The 17,686-nt window shown below is 37.9% G+C and overlaps 1 long non-coding RNA gene across 2 annotated transcripts in view; it reads left to right on the top strand.

Moving 5' to 3' along the window:
* Positions 1-17,686, top strand: part of LOC123331776 — a 496,106-nt gene that overhangs the window by 352,005 nt on the left and 126,415 nt on the right. The window lies entirely within an intron of this gene.

Here is a 17,686-nt window from a genome sequence, read left to right as displayed (position 1 = left end):
TGAATAATAGTGGTGACAGTGGACACCCTTAACTTGTTCCTGATGTTAGGGGAAATGCTCTCAGTTTTTCACCATTGACAATAATGTTTGCTGTAGGCTTATCATATATGGCCTTTACTATATTGAGGTAGGTTCCTTCTGTGCCCATGTTTTAAAGAGTTTTAATCATAACTGGGTGCTGAATTTTGTCAAAGGCTTTTTCTGCATCTATTGAGATGATCATATGGCTTTTATCTTTCAATTTGTTAATATGGTGTATCACATTGATTGATTTGCATATATTGAATAATTCTTGCATTCCTGGAATAAACCCAACTTGATCATAGTATATGAGCTTTTTGATGTGTTGCTGAATTCTATCTGCTAAAAATTTGTTGAGGATTTTTGCATCTATGTTCATCAGTGATATTGGCCTGTAGTTTTCTTTTATTGTGTGTTGTCTTTGACTGATTTTGGTATCAGGGAGATGGTGGCTTCATAGAATGACTTTGAAAATATTCCTTCCTCTACAGTTTTTTTTGAAAGAGTTTTAGAAGGATAGGCATTAGCTGTTCACTTAATGTTTGATAGAATTCTCCTCTGAAGCCATCTGGTCCTGGACTTTTGTTTTTTTCAGAGATTTTGGATCACAGCTTCAATTTCAGTGTTTGTAAATGGGTTGTTTATAATTTCTATTTCTTCCTGGTTTAGTCTTGGAAGACTGAACTTTTCTAAGAATCTTTCCATTTCTTCCAGGTTATCCATTTTATTGCCATGTAGTTGTCAATAGTGGTCTGTTATAATCCTTTGTATTTCTGCATTATCTGTTGTAACTTCTCCTTTCTAATTTCTAATTTTGTTGATTTGATTCTTTTTTTCATGATGAGTCTGGCTAAAGGTTTGTCAATTTTGTTTGTCTTGTCAAAGAAACAGCTTTTTAGTTTTATTAATCTTTATTATTGTTTCTTTCATTTCTTTTTCATTTATTTCTGCTCAGATGTTTATGATTTATTTCCTTCTATTAATTTTGGGGTATTTTTATTCTTCTTTTTCCAGTTGTTTCAGGTGTAAAGTTAGGTTTTCTTTTTTTTTTTTTTTGCATGGGAAATTTTTTTTTTAGTTTAAATTTATTTATTTTAATTGGAGGCTAATTATTTTACAAAATTGTATTGGTTCTGCCACACATCAACATGAATCTGCCGCAGGCATACATGTGTTCCCCATCCTGAACCCCCCCCATACCTCCCTCCCCGTACCATCCCTCCGGGTCATCCCAGTGCACCAGCCCCAAGGATCCTGTATCTAACCTAGACTGGCGATTCATTTCTTATATGATATTATACATGTTTCCATGCCATTCCCCCAAATCATCCCATCCTCTCCCTCTCCCACAGAGTCCAAAAGGCTGGCTGTTCTATACATCTGTGTCTCTTTTGCTGTCTCACATACAGGGTTATCGTTACCATCTTTCTAAATTCCATATATATGCGTTAGTATACTGTATTGGAGCTTTTCTTTCTGGATTCACTCTGTATAATAGGCTCCAGTTTCATCCACCTCATTAGAACTGATTCAAATGTATTCTTTTTAATGGCTGAGTAATACCCCATTGTGTATATGTACTACAGCTTTCTTATCCATTCATCTGCTGATGGACATCTAGGTTGCTTCCATGTCCTGGCTATTATAAACAGTGCTGCGATGAACATTGGGGTACTCGTGTCTCTTTCCCTTCTGGTTTCCTCAGTGTGTATGCCCAGCATTGGGATTGCTGGATCATAAGGCAGTTCTATTTCCAGTTTTTTTTAAGGAATCTCCACACTGTTCTCCATAGTGGCTGTACTAGTTTGCATTCCCACCAACAGTGTAAGAGGGTTCCCTTTTCTCCACACCCTCTCCAGCATTTATTGCTTGTAGACTTTTGGATCGCAGCCATTCTGACTGGTGTGAAATGGTACCTCATAGTGGTTTTGATTTGCATTTCTCTGATAATGAGTGATGTTGAGCATCTTTTCATGTGTTTGTTAGCCATCTGTATGTCTTATTTGGAGAAATGTCTGTTTAGTTCTTTGGCTCATTTTTTGATTGTGTCATTTATTTTTCTGGAGTTGAGCTGCAGGAGTTGCTTGTATATTTTTGAGATTAATTCTTTGTTGCTTCATTTGCTATTATCTTCTCCCATTCTGAAGACTGTCTTTTCACCTTGCTTATAGTTTCCTTTGTTGTTCAGAAGCTTTTAATTTTAATTAGGTCCCATTTGTTTATTTTTGCTTTTATTTCCAATATTCTGGGAGGTGGGTCATAGAGGATCCTGCTGTGATTTATGTTGGAGAGTGTTTTGCCTATGTTCTCCTCTAAGAGTTGAAGAATCAGTACAGTGAAAATGAGTATACTTCCCAAAGCAATCTATAGATTCAATGCAATCCCTATCAAGCTACCAATGGTGTTTTTCACAGAGCTAGAACAAATAATTTCACAATTTATATGGAAATACAAAAAACCTCGAATAGCCAAGGCAATCTTGAGAAAGAAGAATGGAACTGGAGGAATCAACCTGCCTGACTTCAGGTTCTACTACAAAGCCACAGTCATCCAGACAGTATGGTACTGGCACAAAGACAGAAATACAGATCAATGGAACAAAATAGAAAGCCCAGAGATAAATCCATGCACCTATGGACAGCTTATCTTTGACAAAGGAGGCAAGAATATACAATGGATTAAAGACAATCTCTTTAACAAGTCGTGCTGGGAAAACTGGTCAACCACTTGTAAAAGAATGGAACTAGAACACTTTCTAACACCATACACAAAAATAAACTCAAAATGGATTAAAGATCTAAACGTAAGACCAGAAACTATAAAACTCTTAGAGGAAAACATAGGTTTTCTATTTGATGTTTTTCTTGTTTATTGAGGTAGGATTATATTGCTGTAAACTTCCCTCTTAGAACTGCTTTTGCGATATCCCATAGGTTTTAAGTTGTCATGTTTTCATAGTCATTTTTTCCTAGAAATTTTTTGATTTCCCTTTGATTTCTTCAGTAACCTGTTGGTTATTTAGAAACCAAAACTGTTGTTTAATCTCCATGTGTTTGTTTCTTACGTTTTTTTCTTGTAATTGATATCTAGTCTCATAGCGTTGTGGTCAGAGAAGATGGTTGATACGATTTAATTTTTTTTTTAATTTACTGAGGCTTGATTTGTGACCCAAGATGTGGTCTATCCTGGAGAATGTTCCATGTGCACTTGAGAAGAAGGTGTATTCTTCTGCATTTGGATGGAAGGCCCTGAAGATATCAATGAGATCCATTTCATCTGAAGTATCATTTAAGACATGTGTTTCCTTATTAATTTTCTGTTTTGGTTATCTGTCCATTGCTGTTAGTGGGGTGTTAAAGTCTCCTACTATTATTGTGTTACTGTCAATTTCTCCTTTTATGTCTGTTAGTGTTTGTCTTATGTATTGAGGTGCTCCTATGTTGGGTGCATCAGTTCAGTCTCTCAATCGTGCCTGACTCTTTGCGACCCCATGAATCACAGCACTCCAGGCTTCCCTGTCCATCACCAACTCCTGGAGTTCACTCAGACTCACGTCCATCGAGTCAGTGATGCCATCCAGCCATCTCATCCTCTGTCGTCCCCTTCTCCTCCTGCCCCCAATCCCTCCCAGCATCAGAGTCTTTTCCAATGAGTCAATTCTTCACATGAGGTGGCCAAAGTACTGGAGTTTCAGCTTTAGCATCATTCCTTCCAAAGAAATCCCAGGGCCGATCTCCTTCAGAATGGACTGGTTGGATCTCCCTGCAGTCCAAGGGACTCTCAAGAGTCTTCTCCAACACCATAGTTCAAAAGCATCAATTCTTTGGCACTCAGCCTTCTTCACAGTCCAACTCTCACATCCAGGCATGACCACAGGAAAAACCATACCCTTGACTAGACGGACCTTTGTTGGCAAAGCAATGTCTCTGCTTTTTAATATGCTATCTAGGTTGGTCATAACTTTCCTTCCAAGGAGTAAGTGCCTTTTAATTTCATGGCTGCAGTCACCATCTGCAGTAATTTTGGAGCCCCCCAAAAATAAAGTCTGACACTGTTTCCACTGTTTGCCCATCTATTTCCCATGAAGTGATGGGACCGGATGCCATGATCTTTGTTTTTTGAATGTTGAGTTTTAAGCCAACTTTTTCACTCTCCACTTTCACTTTCATCAAGAGGCTTTTTAGTTCCTCATCACTTTCTGCCATAAGGGTGGTGTCATCTGCATATCTGAGGTTATTGATATTTCTCCTGGCAATCTTGATTCCAGCTTGTGTTTCTTCCAGCCCAGCATTTCTCATGATGTCCTCTGCATATAAGTTAAATAAGCAGGGTGACGATATACAGCCTTGACATAATCCTTTTCCTATTTGGAACCAGTCTGTTGTTCCATGCATAGATATTTACAATTGTTGTGTCTTCCTCTTGGATTGATCCCTTGATCAGTATGTAGTGTCCTTCCTTATCTGTTGCAATATTCTTTATTTTAAGGTCTATTTTGTCTTATATGAGGATTGCTACTCCAGCTTTCTTTTGCCTCCCATTTGCATGGAATGTATTTTTCCATCCTCTCACTTTCAGTCTATATGTGTCTTGACGTCTAAAGTGGGTTTCTTGTAGACAGCATATATATGGGACTTGTATTTGCATCCATTCAGCCAGTCTGTGTCATTTGGTTGGAGCATTTAATCCATTTACATTTAAAGTAATTATATATATATATATATATATTTTTTTTCTTATTGCCATTTTCTTGATTTACTCTTTTCCCAGTTTGGAAACAGACTGTTGTTCCAACATGTCCAGTTCTAGCTGTAGCTTCCTGACCTCCATACAGATTTCTCAGGAAGCAGGTCTGCTGGTCTGGTATTCCCATCTCTTAAAGAATTTTCCAAAGTTTATTGTGATCTACACATTCAAAGGCTTTGGTATAATCAATAAAGCAGAAGTAGATGTTTTTCTGGAATTCTCTTGCTTTTTCTATGATCCAATGGATGTTGGCAATTTGGTCTCTCATTCCTCTGCCTTTTCTAAATCCAGCTTGAACACCTGGATTTTCACAGTTCATGTACTGCTAAAGCAGTTTGGAGAATTTTGAGAATTACTTTGCTAGCATTTGAGATGAGTGAAATTGTGTGGTAGTTTGAGCATTCTTTGGCATTGCCTTTCTTTGGGACTGGAATGAAAACTGACCTTTTCTAGTCTTGTGGCCATTGCTGAGTTTTCCATATTTGCTGGGGCATATTGATTGCAGCACTTTCACAGAATCATCTTTTAGGATTTGAAATAGCTCAACAGAAATTCCATCACCTCCATTAGCTTTGTTCGTAGTGATGCTTCTGAAGGCCCACTTGACGTCACATTCCAGGATGTCCGGTTCTAGGTGAGTGATCACACCATCGTGGTTATCTGGGTCATGAAGATCTTTTTTGTATAGTTATTTCGTGTATTCTTGCCACCTCTTCTTAATATCTTGTGGTTCTCTTAGGTCCATGCCATTTCCATCCTTTATTGTGCCCATCTTTGCATGAAATATTCCCTTGGTATCTAATTTTCTTGAAGAGATCACTAGTCTTTCCCATTCTATTGTTTTCCTTCATTTCTTTGCACTGATCACTGAGGCAGGCTTTCTTCTGTCTCCTTGCTGTTCTTTGGAACGCTGCATTAAAATGGGTATATCCTTCCTTTTCTCCTTTGCCTTTCACTTCTCTTCTTTTCTCAGCTATTTGTAAGGCCTCCTTAGACAACCATTTTGACTTATTGCATTTCTTTTTCTTGGGGATGGTCTTGATCCTTGCATACTGTACAATGTCACAAATATCCATCCATAGATTTTCAGGCTCTCTGTCTATCAGATCTAATTCCTTGAATCTATTTGTCACTTCCACTGTATAATCATAAGGGATTTGTTTTAGGCCATACGTGAATGGTCTACTGGTTTTCCCTACTTTCTTCAACTTAAGTGTGAATTTGGCAATAAGGAGTTCATGATCTGAGCCACAGTCAGCTCCTGGTCTTGTTTTTGATGACTGTATAGAGCTTCTCCATCTTTGGCTGCAAATATAATCAATCTGATTTCTGTATTGACTATCTGCTTTCAAATTGGGAAAGGAATACATCAAGGCTCTATATTGTCATCCTGCTTATTTAACTTATATGCAGAGTACATCATGAGAAATTCTGGGCTGGATGAAGCACAAGCTGGAATCAAGATTTCTGGGAGAAATACCAATAAACTCAAATATGCAGGTGGCACCACCCTTATGGCAGAAAGTGAAGAAAAACTAAAGAACCTCTGATGAAATAGAAAGAAGAAGAAGTGAAGTAGCTCAGTCATGAGGGGAGTGCAAAATTTGGCTTAGAACTCAACATTCATAATACTAAGATCATGGCATCTGGTCCCATCACTTCTTGGCAAATAGATGGGGAAACAGTGGAAATAGTGACAGACTTTATTTTGGGGGGCTCCAAAATCACTGCAGATGGTGACTGCATCCCTGAAATTAAAAGACGTTTGCTCCTTGGAAGAAAAGTTATGACCAACCTAGACAGCATATTAACAAGCAGACACATTACTTTGCCAAGAAAGGTCCATCTAGTCAAAGCTCTGGTTTTTCCAGTAGTCATGTATGGATGTGAGAATTGGACTATAAAGAAAGCTGAGTGCCGACGAATTGATGCTTTTGAACTGTGATGTTGAAGAAGACTCTTGAGAGTCCCTTGACAGCAAGGATATCCAACCAGTCCATCCTAAAGGAAATCAGTCCTGAATATTGACTGGAAGGACTGATGCTGAATCTGATACTCCAATACTTTGGCCACCTGATATGAAGAACTGACTCATTTGAAAAGACCCTGATGCTGGGAAATATTGAAGGCAGGAGAAGGGGATGACAGTGGATGAGATGGTTGGATGGCATCACCAAGTCAATGGACATAAGCTTGAGTAAGCTCCAGGAGTTGGTAATGGACGAGGAAGCCTGGCATGTTGCATTCCATGACGTTGCCAAGAGTTGGACATGAATGAGCAACTGAACTGATTTCCATTTTCATAATTGTTTGGGATTGATCTTATAGATCTTTTTTCGTCTCTTGTATTTCTTGACTATATAAGTCCCTTTAACATTTGTTGTAAAGCTGGTTTGGTGGTACTGAATTGTCTTAACTTTTGCTTATCTGAAAAGCTTTTGATTTCTCCATCAATTTTGAACGAGATCCTTTTCTGGTACAATAATCTTGGTTGTAGATTTTTCCCTTTCAGTACTTTAAATATATTATGCCATTCCCTTCTGGCCTGCAGAGTTTCTGCTGAAAGATCAGCTGTTAAGCATATGGGGTTTCCCTTGTATGTTACTTGTTGCTTCTCCCTTGCTGCTTTTAATATTATTACTTTGTGTATAGTCTTTGTTAGTTTGATTAGTATGTGTCATGGCCTTTTGTCCTCGGGTTTATCCTGTATGGGACTCTGGGCCTCTTGGATTTGACTATTTCCTTTTCCATGTTGGGGAAGTTTTTAACTCTAATCTCTTCAAAAATTTTCTCATACCCTTTGTTTTTCTCTTCTTCTTCTGGGACCCCTATAATTCAAGTGTTGGTGTGTTTGATATTGTCCCAGAGGTCTGTGGGACTATCCTCAGTTCTTTTCATGCTTTTTACTTTATTCTGCTCTTCAGAACTTATTTCCACCATTTTATCTTCCAACTCACTTATTCGTTCTTCTCCTTCAGGTATTCTGCTATTGATTCCTTCTAGAGTATTTTTAATTTCAGTAATAGTGTTGTTTGTCTCTGTATGTTTATTTTTTAATTTTTCTAGGTCTTTGTTAATTGATTCTTGCATTTTATCCATTTTGTTTTCAAGGTTTTTGATCATCTTACTATCATTCTGAATTCTTTTTCAGGTAGTTTGCCTATGTCCTGTTCATGTATTTGGACTTCTGTGTTTCTAGTTTGTTCCTTCATTTGCATAGTATTTCTCTGCCTTTTCATCATTTTTTTTTTAACTTATTGTGTTTGAGGTCTCCTTTTCCCAGGCTTCAAGGTTGAGTTATTTCATCCTTTTGGTTTCTGCCCTCCTAAGGTTGGTCCAGTGGTTTGTGTAAGCTTCTTATAGGGTGAAATTTGTGCTGAATTTTTGTTTGTTTTTCCTCTGATGGGCAAGACTCAGTGAGGTGGTAATCCTGTCTGCTGATGATTGGGTTTCTATTTTTGTTTTGTTTTTTGTTTAGATGGGGTGTCCTGCACAGGATGCTACTGGTGGTTGGGTGATGCCAGGTCTTGTATTCTGGTGGTTTCCTTTGTGTGAGTTCTCACTATCTGATACTCCCTAGTGTTAGTTCTCTGGTAGTCTAGGGTCTTGGAGTCAGTGCTCCCATTCCAAAGGCTCAGGGCTTAATCTCTGGTCAGGAATGATTATTCCACAAGTGGTTTGTTATGGCATTAAGTGAGATTAAGACAAATATAAAAAAATGAGAAACCTAAGATGAACCCCAGACAAATGGCAGTTACAAAATCAGGGAAATAATAATTAAAATAATGTAATATACACATACATACACAGCCATGAGCAAAGTCAAACCAGTCCAATGAAAATAAAGTACAATAAATTGACCTGGCGAACAAAGGAAATCAAAAGTTATATTTACCAGTTAAGAACAAAACTAACTAAAGCAGAAACTGGAAAACAAAACTAAGGCAAGGTGCCAAGTGGGGAATAAAACAATGAAACAAAACTAACAAATATGTTGAGAGGAAATGAAAGAAAGAAAGAATGGATATGCAAAGTTAAATAGAGGTAGATGAAGAAGTGTAGAAGGAAATGGCAACCCACTCCAGTATTCTTGCCTAGAGAATCCTGTGGACAGAGGAGCCGGGTGGGCTGCTGTTCATAGGGTTGCACAGAACTGGACACAACTGAAGCGACTTAGCATGCATGCATGCATTGGAGAAGGAAATGGCAACCCACTCCAGTGTTCTTGCCTGGAGAATCCCAGGGACAGAAGAGCCTGGTGGGCTGCCATCCATGGGGCTGTACAGAGTCAGACACAACTGAAGCGACTTAGCAGCAGCAGCAGCAGATGTAGAAGATTTATATACATTAAAGATTAACTACAAGGGGAAAAAATCAGTAGGAAAAGCAAACAAAGGAATCACTTCAGTTCAGTTCAGTCGCTCAGTCGTGTCCAACTCTTTGTGACCCCATGAACTGCAGCATGCCAGGCCTCCCTGTCCATCACCAACTCCTGGAGTTTACCCAAACTCATGGAATAAATGTAGAAAAATATAATAGGTTAAAAAAATTAAAAGTTAAAATTATAAAAAAGAGAAAAGAAAAAAATGGAAGAAGAAAGAAAAATGGAAAAAAATAAAGGAAAATTCCACTGAACTGCAAAAGCCCAACATAGATGCAGAGGTTTATAACAACAATAAAAACTGTGACTGAATATAGACATATACATACACACCCATAAGCATAATCAAAACAGTCTAGCGAAAGTAAAGTAAAATAGATTGACCTGGCAAACAAAGGAAACCAAAAATTATGTCTTCCAGAACAAAACTAACGAAAGCACCAACTGGAAGACAAAAGTAAAGTAAAGTGCCAATTGGGGAATAAAGCAATGAAAATAAAACTAACAAATATGTTGAGAGGAAAGAAAAGAAAGAATAGATATGCAAAGTTAAATAAAGGTAGATAAAGAAGATTTATATACATTAAAGGTTAACTGCAAGGGGAAAAGATCAGTAGGAAAAGCAAACAAAGGAATAAATGTAGAAAAATAATAATAGATTTAAAAAAGAGAAAAAAAGGAAAAGAAAAGAAAACTCCCAAGAACTGCAGAAGTTTATAGCAACAATAGAAAATGTGACTGTGAAAAGAAAAAAAAAGTTCAAAGCCTTAATTAGATTTCATTATGCCACTAAAATCGACAACTACAACAGAGTGGGGGGGGAGGAAAAAGAAAAAAGAAAAAAATTTTCACCATTGAGGATAATGTTTGCTGTGGGTTTGTCATATATAGCTTTTATTATGTTGAGGTATGTTCCTTCTATTCCTGCTTTCTGGAGAGTTTTTATCATAAATGGATGTTGAATTTTGTCAAAGGCTTTCTCTGCATCTATTGAGATAATTATATGGTTTTTATTTTTCAATTTGTTAATGTTAATAAAAGCTATATATGACAAACCCACAGCGAACATTATTCTCAATGGTGAAAAATTGAAAGCATTTCCTCTAAAGTCAGGAACAAGACAAGGGTGCCCACTTTCACCATTACTATTCAACATAGTTTTGGAAGTTTTGGCCACAGCAATCAGAGCAGAAAAAGAAATAAAAGGAATCCAAATTGGAAAAGAAGAAGTAAAACTCTCACTGTTTGCAGATGACATGATCCTCTACATAGAAAACCCTAAAGACTCCACCAGAAAATTACTAGAACTAATCAATGACTATAGTAAAGTTGCAGGATATAAAATCAACACCCAGAAATCCCTTGCATTCCTATACACTAATAATGAGAAAACAGAAAGAGAAATTAAGGAAACAATTCCATTCACCATTGCAACTAAAAGAATAAAATACTTAGGAATATATCTACCAAAAGAAACTAAAGACCTATATATAGAAAACTATAAAACACTGGTGAAAGAAATCAAAGAGGACACTAATAGATGGAGAAATATACCATGTTTATGGATTGGAAGAATCAATACAGTGAAAATGAGTATACTACCCAAAGCAATTTATAGATTCAATGCAATCCCTATCAAGCTAGCAACAGTATTCTTCACAGAGCTAGAACAAATAATTTCACAATTTGTATGGAAATACAAAAAACCTCGAATAGCCAAAGCTATCTTGAGAAAGAAGAATGGAACTGGAGGAATCAATCTGCCTGACTTCAGGCTCTACTACAAAGCCACAGTCATCAGGACAGTATGGTACTGGCACAAAGACAGAAATATAGATCAATGGAACAAAATAGAAAGCCCAGAGGTAAATCCATGCACATATGGACACCTTATCTTTGACAAAGGAGGCAAGAATATACAATGGATTAAAGACAATCTCTTTAACAAGTCGTGCTGGGGAAACTGGTCAACCACTTGTAAAAGAATGAAACTAGAACACTTTCTAACACCATACACAAAAATAAACTCAAAATGGATTAAAGGTCTAAACGTAAGACCAGAAACTATAAAAATCCTAGAGGAAAACATAGGCAAAACACTCTCCGACATACATCACAGCAGGATCCTCTATGACCCACCTTCCAGAATATTGGAAATAAAAGCAAAAATAAACAAATGGGACCTAATTAAACTTAAAAGCTTCTGCACAACAAAGGAAACTATAAGTAAGGTGAAAAGACAGCCTTCAGAATGGGAGAAAATAATAGCAAATGAAGCAACAAACAACTAATCTCAAAAATATACAAGCAACTCCTACAGCTCAATTCCAGAAAAATAAATGACCCAATCAAAAAATGGGCCAAAGAACTAAATAGACATTTCTCCAAAGAAGACATACAGATGGCTAACAAACACAGCTATGGAGGTGGTGCAGCTGCTTGGCTCATGGGGACCCTGGTGGCACCAAGTATGCAGGGACACAGACTGCCTCCACCACAGGAGTTATGGCCCCATCAGAGTCTTTTTTTGAACCTCTTGTAGCTGGCGATCAGAAGGCCTCTTTGGCCAGTCTTTCTCTGTAGCTCCTCCCGTTCAGGTACTTAGAGAGCTCTCTTGCCTGGGGTCCTTCTCTGTTGTTTGGCACATCAGGCACATAGAGGGGCCCCCCTGGCTGGGGTCCTACTCTGTAGATCAGCACATTAGGCACTTAAAGGGGCACCCTGGGTGAGGTCCTACTCTGTAGTTCAGTGCATCAGTCACTTAAAGGAGCACCCTGGGTGGGGTCCTACTCTGTAGTTCAGTGCATCAGGCATTTGATGGGCCAACCTCTCTATTGTTCAGCTGCCAATACTGGCATGTGGGGGTAGAGGCTATGGTGATGGCTCCACCCGCTATGCATGACTCAGCAGTATCGCCTTTCTTCCATGGCTGCCTGGTTTTCCTCCACAGGCATTTCCCACCACAATCTCCTCCCTCACCTCCTCTCCATCTGCGTTTCTGCAGGAAACAGCAGCCCTCGCCCTGGGATCGCTCCACAATCCCCAAACTCCAGCTCCCAGCCGCTGTGCCTTCCAGGGGAACCTGCATCCCTATTCAGGGTATGTGTGGCTGTGGCAAGGACTGTCTGATTCTTATTCCATTTAGGCTGCCACAGATCAGGTGTTTCACTCTCAGTCTTTAATGTTTCTCCTCTGACTCAGACAGTTGCCCCGCTGTGAGGATCAGACCCCTGCTTCAGTTCCCGCACCCACCAAGGGCAGGTCCAGTCCTACTAACACTCCCATTTTCCCCCTAGTTCCTTCCTCTACCAAGTTTTGCGTGAGTCTATATATTCTTTTCCGCTGGTCAGGTACTCCTGCCTGCTCTCAGCTGGTGTTCTGCATGCACTTCTGTGTCTGAAGGTTTATTCCTGATGTATCCGTGGAGAGAGATGTACTCCGTGTTCACCTACTCTTTCACTATCTTGTTCTCCCCAGATTTTCTTTTTATTAATGTGGGAATTTATTACTGTAGACCTCCTTCTTAGAACTACTTTTGCTGTATCCCATAAGTCTTGGTATGTTGTATTTTAATTTTTGTTTGTCTCAAGATACTTTCTGATTTTCTTTCTGATTTCTTCTTTGTGCCATTGGTTGTTTAACAGTGTATCCTTTAATTTTCACATGTTTGTGAATTTTTCAGTTTCTCTGCTCTTATTGACAGTTTTCTTTCCAGTTGTAAAATGTCTGATAAAGCACATGAAAATATATAATAATAATTGGCTTCTAAACACTGATTCATAAAATTGTTGATTAAAAAAGTTTTTTTATAATCTGTGATCTCACTGGTCTTGACTAAAAATGAGAAATTTTACCATATGAGATATATAAATAATTTGTTTTTAAATTTGTTTTTAAATTGCTTGATACCTCTGAGTTATATGCTGGTAATTTAGTTCAAGAAGAAAAAAAGCTTGTCAGGTAGATTTACTTTTGGACTTCCTTTATGCAAGAGTTATACTATGTTAGTCATTTTAATTCCTTGATATGTGTTAGACAGAATAATGTTCCCCAAAGATAACCAAATACTAATCTCTGGAATCTATTAAATGTGAACTTAAATGACAAGAGGGATTTTGCAGATGTAATTTACTTAAAAATCTTCAGATGAAGAGGTCATAACCATATTCTCTGAATGGGCCAATATAATCACAAGACTCCTAAATGAAAAATGAGAGCAGTAGAATCAGTGTCAGAGAGAGATTTGAAGATGTTAAGTTGCTGAGTTTGAGAGTGGATGAAGGGGCGTTGAGCCAAGAAATGCGGATAACCTCTAGTAGCTGGAAAAGGCAAGGGAATGATTCTTGCCTAGAGTTCCCAGAAGGAAAGAGGCCTGGGTGTAAGACCCATTTTGCACTTCTGTAATAGTTCTAGGTTAACAGCGGAGGGACTCAGCCACACATATACATGTATCCATTCTCCTCCAAACCCCACTCCCCTCCAGGCTGCCACATAACACTGAGCAGATTTCTTTGTGCTATACAGTAGGTCCTTGTTGGTTATCTATTTTAAATATAGCAGTGTATACATGTCCATCCCAAACTCTCTGACTAACTTGTTCCCCTCATCCTTACCCCTGGCAACCATGAGTTCGTTTTCTAACTCTGAGTCAGTTTCTGTTTTGTAAGATTATTTGTATCTTTTCTTTTTAGATTCCACATATAAGGGATGTCATACACTATTTCTCCTCCTCTGTCTGACTTACTTCACTCAGACATTTGTGTTATTTCAAGCCACTAACTTTGTGGTACTTTGTTACAACAAGAGTAGGAAGCTAATATACAATAGTATATAAACAGAATTTCTGATTAAGCTCATGGTATATTTTTAGTGGAGTTACAGAAGAACTCAACAATCTTTACCTTACTTACTTTTTAAAGAAAACCTGTTAACACTATCTGGGCTTCCTTTGTGGCTCAGCCTGCAATGAGGGAGACCTGGGTTTGATCCCTGGGTTGGGAAGATCCCCTGGAGGAGGGAAAGGCTATCCACTCCAGTATTCTGGCCTGGAGAATTCCATGGACTGTATACTCCATGGGGTCGCAAAGAGTTGGACACAACGGAGCGACTTTCACTTTAATACTATCGAAATTGGTTTTACATAAAGCTAATATAGATAAGATTATGGAACACAAATCAATCACTTTGACTCTTTTACTGCACTTAACTAAACTGTCCCAAAGCAACTATCCTAGAGGGAAAATACCTTTACCAGTTTTCTAATCAAATAACTTAATCAGTCAAAGATTTATAATCTAATTAATAATAGCAAAGCTACAAATAATATATTTACTCACCTTAATGAAAGTAAGTTACTAAGTATTAACTAGTGCTATAGTTTTTTCACATTTTCCAACTAAGACACCTTAAAATATTTTTAGTTTTAAGTAAACATAGTGTATTATTAATTTTAAATGAATATATAACATTTCCAAGTACTTTATTAACAATGTATCAACATTCTAAGTCACTTTATCACTCTGTACTATTTCAGAATTGTGTAACAGAGAAGAAAGTATCTTTGCTACATATTATGAATTTTCTAAAATTCTACTTTTCAAACATTTTTGAAACTTCTTTTGGATCCCACATCTATGTCCAAAAAGTCATATTATGCGTTACTCCTCTTCTCTGCAGTTTTTCTGCAATTGGCTCCATTAATTTAGATTTATGCTTAGAAATGGTATTCAGCTGGCATTAGCCTATATGATCACACAGGTATCCATAGTGACTGATTACTGCCTGTGTCACACTGGCTGTTAAATATTTTGAATATCACCATTCTTCAGCTTATATAATAAATATACAAAAACTGATTATGTGTTAGGCAGAATAATGTTCCCCAAAGACAACCAAATCCTAATCTCTGGAACCTATTAAATGTGATCTTAAATGGCAAGAGGGATTTTGGTGCATTCAACCTTGGTTCGTCCCTCCTTGGTGCATTCAGTCTTGCATTGTGGAAATAAGGAGAGTCCAAAATTTTGGGTTTAATACTTGATTGATCAAGGTGAGATACCGTGAATTATTATCACATTTGGGTAGTAACTTGACCCCAGCCAAGGCAAAGAATGTCTCAGTTTGCTTCTCAAATCCAGGGTACGGGAATCATAATTAATTGCAATGGTGAAATGAAGCATACCACAATTCCGCTATTCTTTAAAATTGTCAAAAAAAGCAACTAGGACCTGAAGACTATATCATCCTCAGCTTCTCCAGCTATGGGATGTTGCATTAGCAATAATTGTTGTTCTTATCAGGTTAAGCTAGTTCATGGGGAAAATTGTACAGAAGCAGAACTATGCAATATTTGGGGGGTAAAACTTGGGGGATGAGGTCACACTATTATCTAACTGGACCATGAGAAGCAATGGCAGTGGTTTACATTTTTGTTTATGTACAGCAAATTGACATCCATCAATTTTCCTAAAACTTATTTACAAAATTATGCTGATGTTTAGAGTTGTCAAAGGTCTGTAAGTAGCACATCACATAGATGTAAAAATGAAACTACAGTGAATTCACTAGAGTGATAATGGTTTTTTGTTGTTTTGGGGGTATAGTTGCTTTACAATGTTCTGTTGGTTTCTGCTGTACAATTAAATGAATCACCTGTAAGTATACATATAGCTCCTCCCTCTTGAGCCTTCTTCCCACCCTCCTCCCATCCCCACCCCTCTAGGTCATCACAGAGCACCAAGTTGAGCTCCCTGTGCTTTATAGCAGCTTCCCACTAGCTATTTGTTTTACACATGGTAGTGTATATCTCTGAATCCCATTCTTTATTTGTACCCTGATGAAGGGAAATGAGCCTGAGTCGTTTAGCCCAAAATGTCTATTCAACATAGCAAAATGAAATGGGTTTCTTAGAGTTCAGTGAAATGTGACATGTCAAAGCATTCTCACTAAAGTAGAGAATAAACTTATGCATTTTGCTTCTTTGATCAAAGTCAGCAAATGAAGCACAAGGCTGGTGGGACATTCTGAATTATGGCATCAACATAATCTTACCTGAGACTCTTGGTTGGCCTACACCTAAAGACTTGAAGGTGTTGCTATCCTTCTTGGTGTCTGGCCTGGGCACAGGTCTTCCAACAATTGTAAGAAACCCTTCCTTTAGTTCTATAAGCCCTAATAGAACTAGAGGTCCTTCTACTAGTTCAAGAAGTGATTTGTGACCTTTCTGAAATTAACACAGGGTTGTTATAATCTTTTGAACATTTTGAATGTCTGAGTTACAATGATTATTATTGGTGTGTCATTGTGTATTGGCATCTGGCAGAGATCATCAATTAAATTTGAAGTAAGAGGGTAGTCTGAAAGGTGGCCTACCACTACAGTTGCCGGAAAGTGATAAGCTGATCATGAGAAGCAATAATTAAAACTCAGTGGGACAAAATGTGGCTTTATAAAGAAATTTTATTTCCTTTGTAACGACAAAGGAAAATCAGACAAAATATGCAAAACCTTTCCACAAACTGATGGTGAAAAGCAATAATTATAACCCAGTGGAAAAAAGAGTTTAATGTCTCTGATAATGCTGAAAAAAGAAATTTGACAGAGAGCATACCAAAGATAGTTTCAAATTAAATTTCCAATTATTTTACCAATAAAGTTTTATAGGAATCTTATTTTTAAATGTTGGCCTAAATGCAGGTTACCAATCTAAAATTTGTTTCCCTGCAGTTTTATATGACTGTCTATTAAAATCTTCATTAGAGATTCAGAGTTTACATAGCATTTGACTGGCTGTGAATAGTATCTGATTATTTTCAGATGAGAAAACCTACTGAGCCTCTTTGAAATTCTTAGTAAGGAGTGCACGTGACATACATTCCTCTCTCATCTGTAGACAGACATAGGCATCACTGATGTACATACAGAGACACATACACAGACTCACAGTAGAGCTTAGTGTTTGTTCTTGTAAATTCTTAAGATGTAACATATAATACATTTCATCAACTGAAGGGACGGTGTTCTTTTCCTTTTTTGAAAAGAGATAATAGAGAAAAGTATCAGTTCAGTTCAGTTCCGTCACCCAGTCATGTCCGACTCTTTGTGACCCCATGGACTGCAGCACACCAGGCTTCCCTGTCCACCACCAACTCCTGGAGCTTACTTAAACTTATGTCCATCAAGTCAGTGATGCCATCCAACCATCTCATCCTGTTGTCCCCTTCTCCTCACGCCGTCAATCTTTCCCAGCATCAGGGTCTTTTCTAGTGAGTCAGTTCTTTGCATGAGGTGGCCAAAGTATTGTAGTGTCAGATTCAGCATTAGTACTTCCAAGGACTATTCAGGACTGATTTCCTTTAGGATGGACTGGTTGGATCTCCTTGCTGTTCAAGGGACTCTCAAGAGACTTCTCCAACACGACAGTTCAAAAGCATCAGTTCTTCGGTGCTCAGCTTTCTTTATAGTCCAACTCTCACATCCATACATGACTACTGGAAAAACCAGAGCTTTGACTAGATGGACCTTTCTTGACAAAGTAAT

This window comes from Bubalus bubalis, chromosome X (genome assembly GCF_019923935.1).
Source record: "Bubalus bubalis isolate 160015118507 breed Murrah chromosome X, NDDB_SH_1, whole genome shotgun sequence".
NCBI lineage: Eukaryota > Metazoa > Chordata > Mammalia > Artiodactyla > Bovidae > Bubalus > Bubalus bubalis.
The sequence above is the reverse complement of the archived record's forward strand: the minus strand, read 5'-3'. Positions and strand labels throughout refer to the sequence as shown.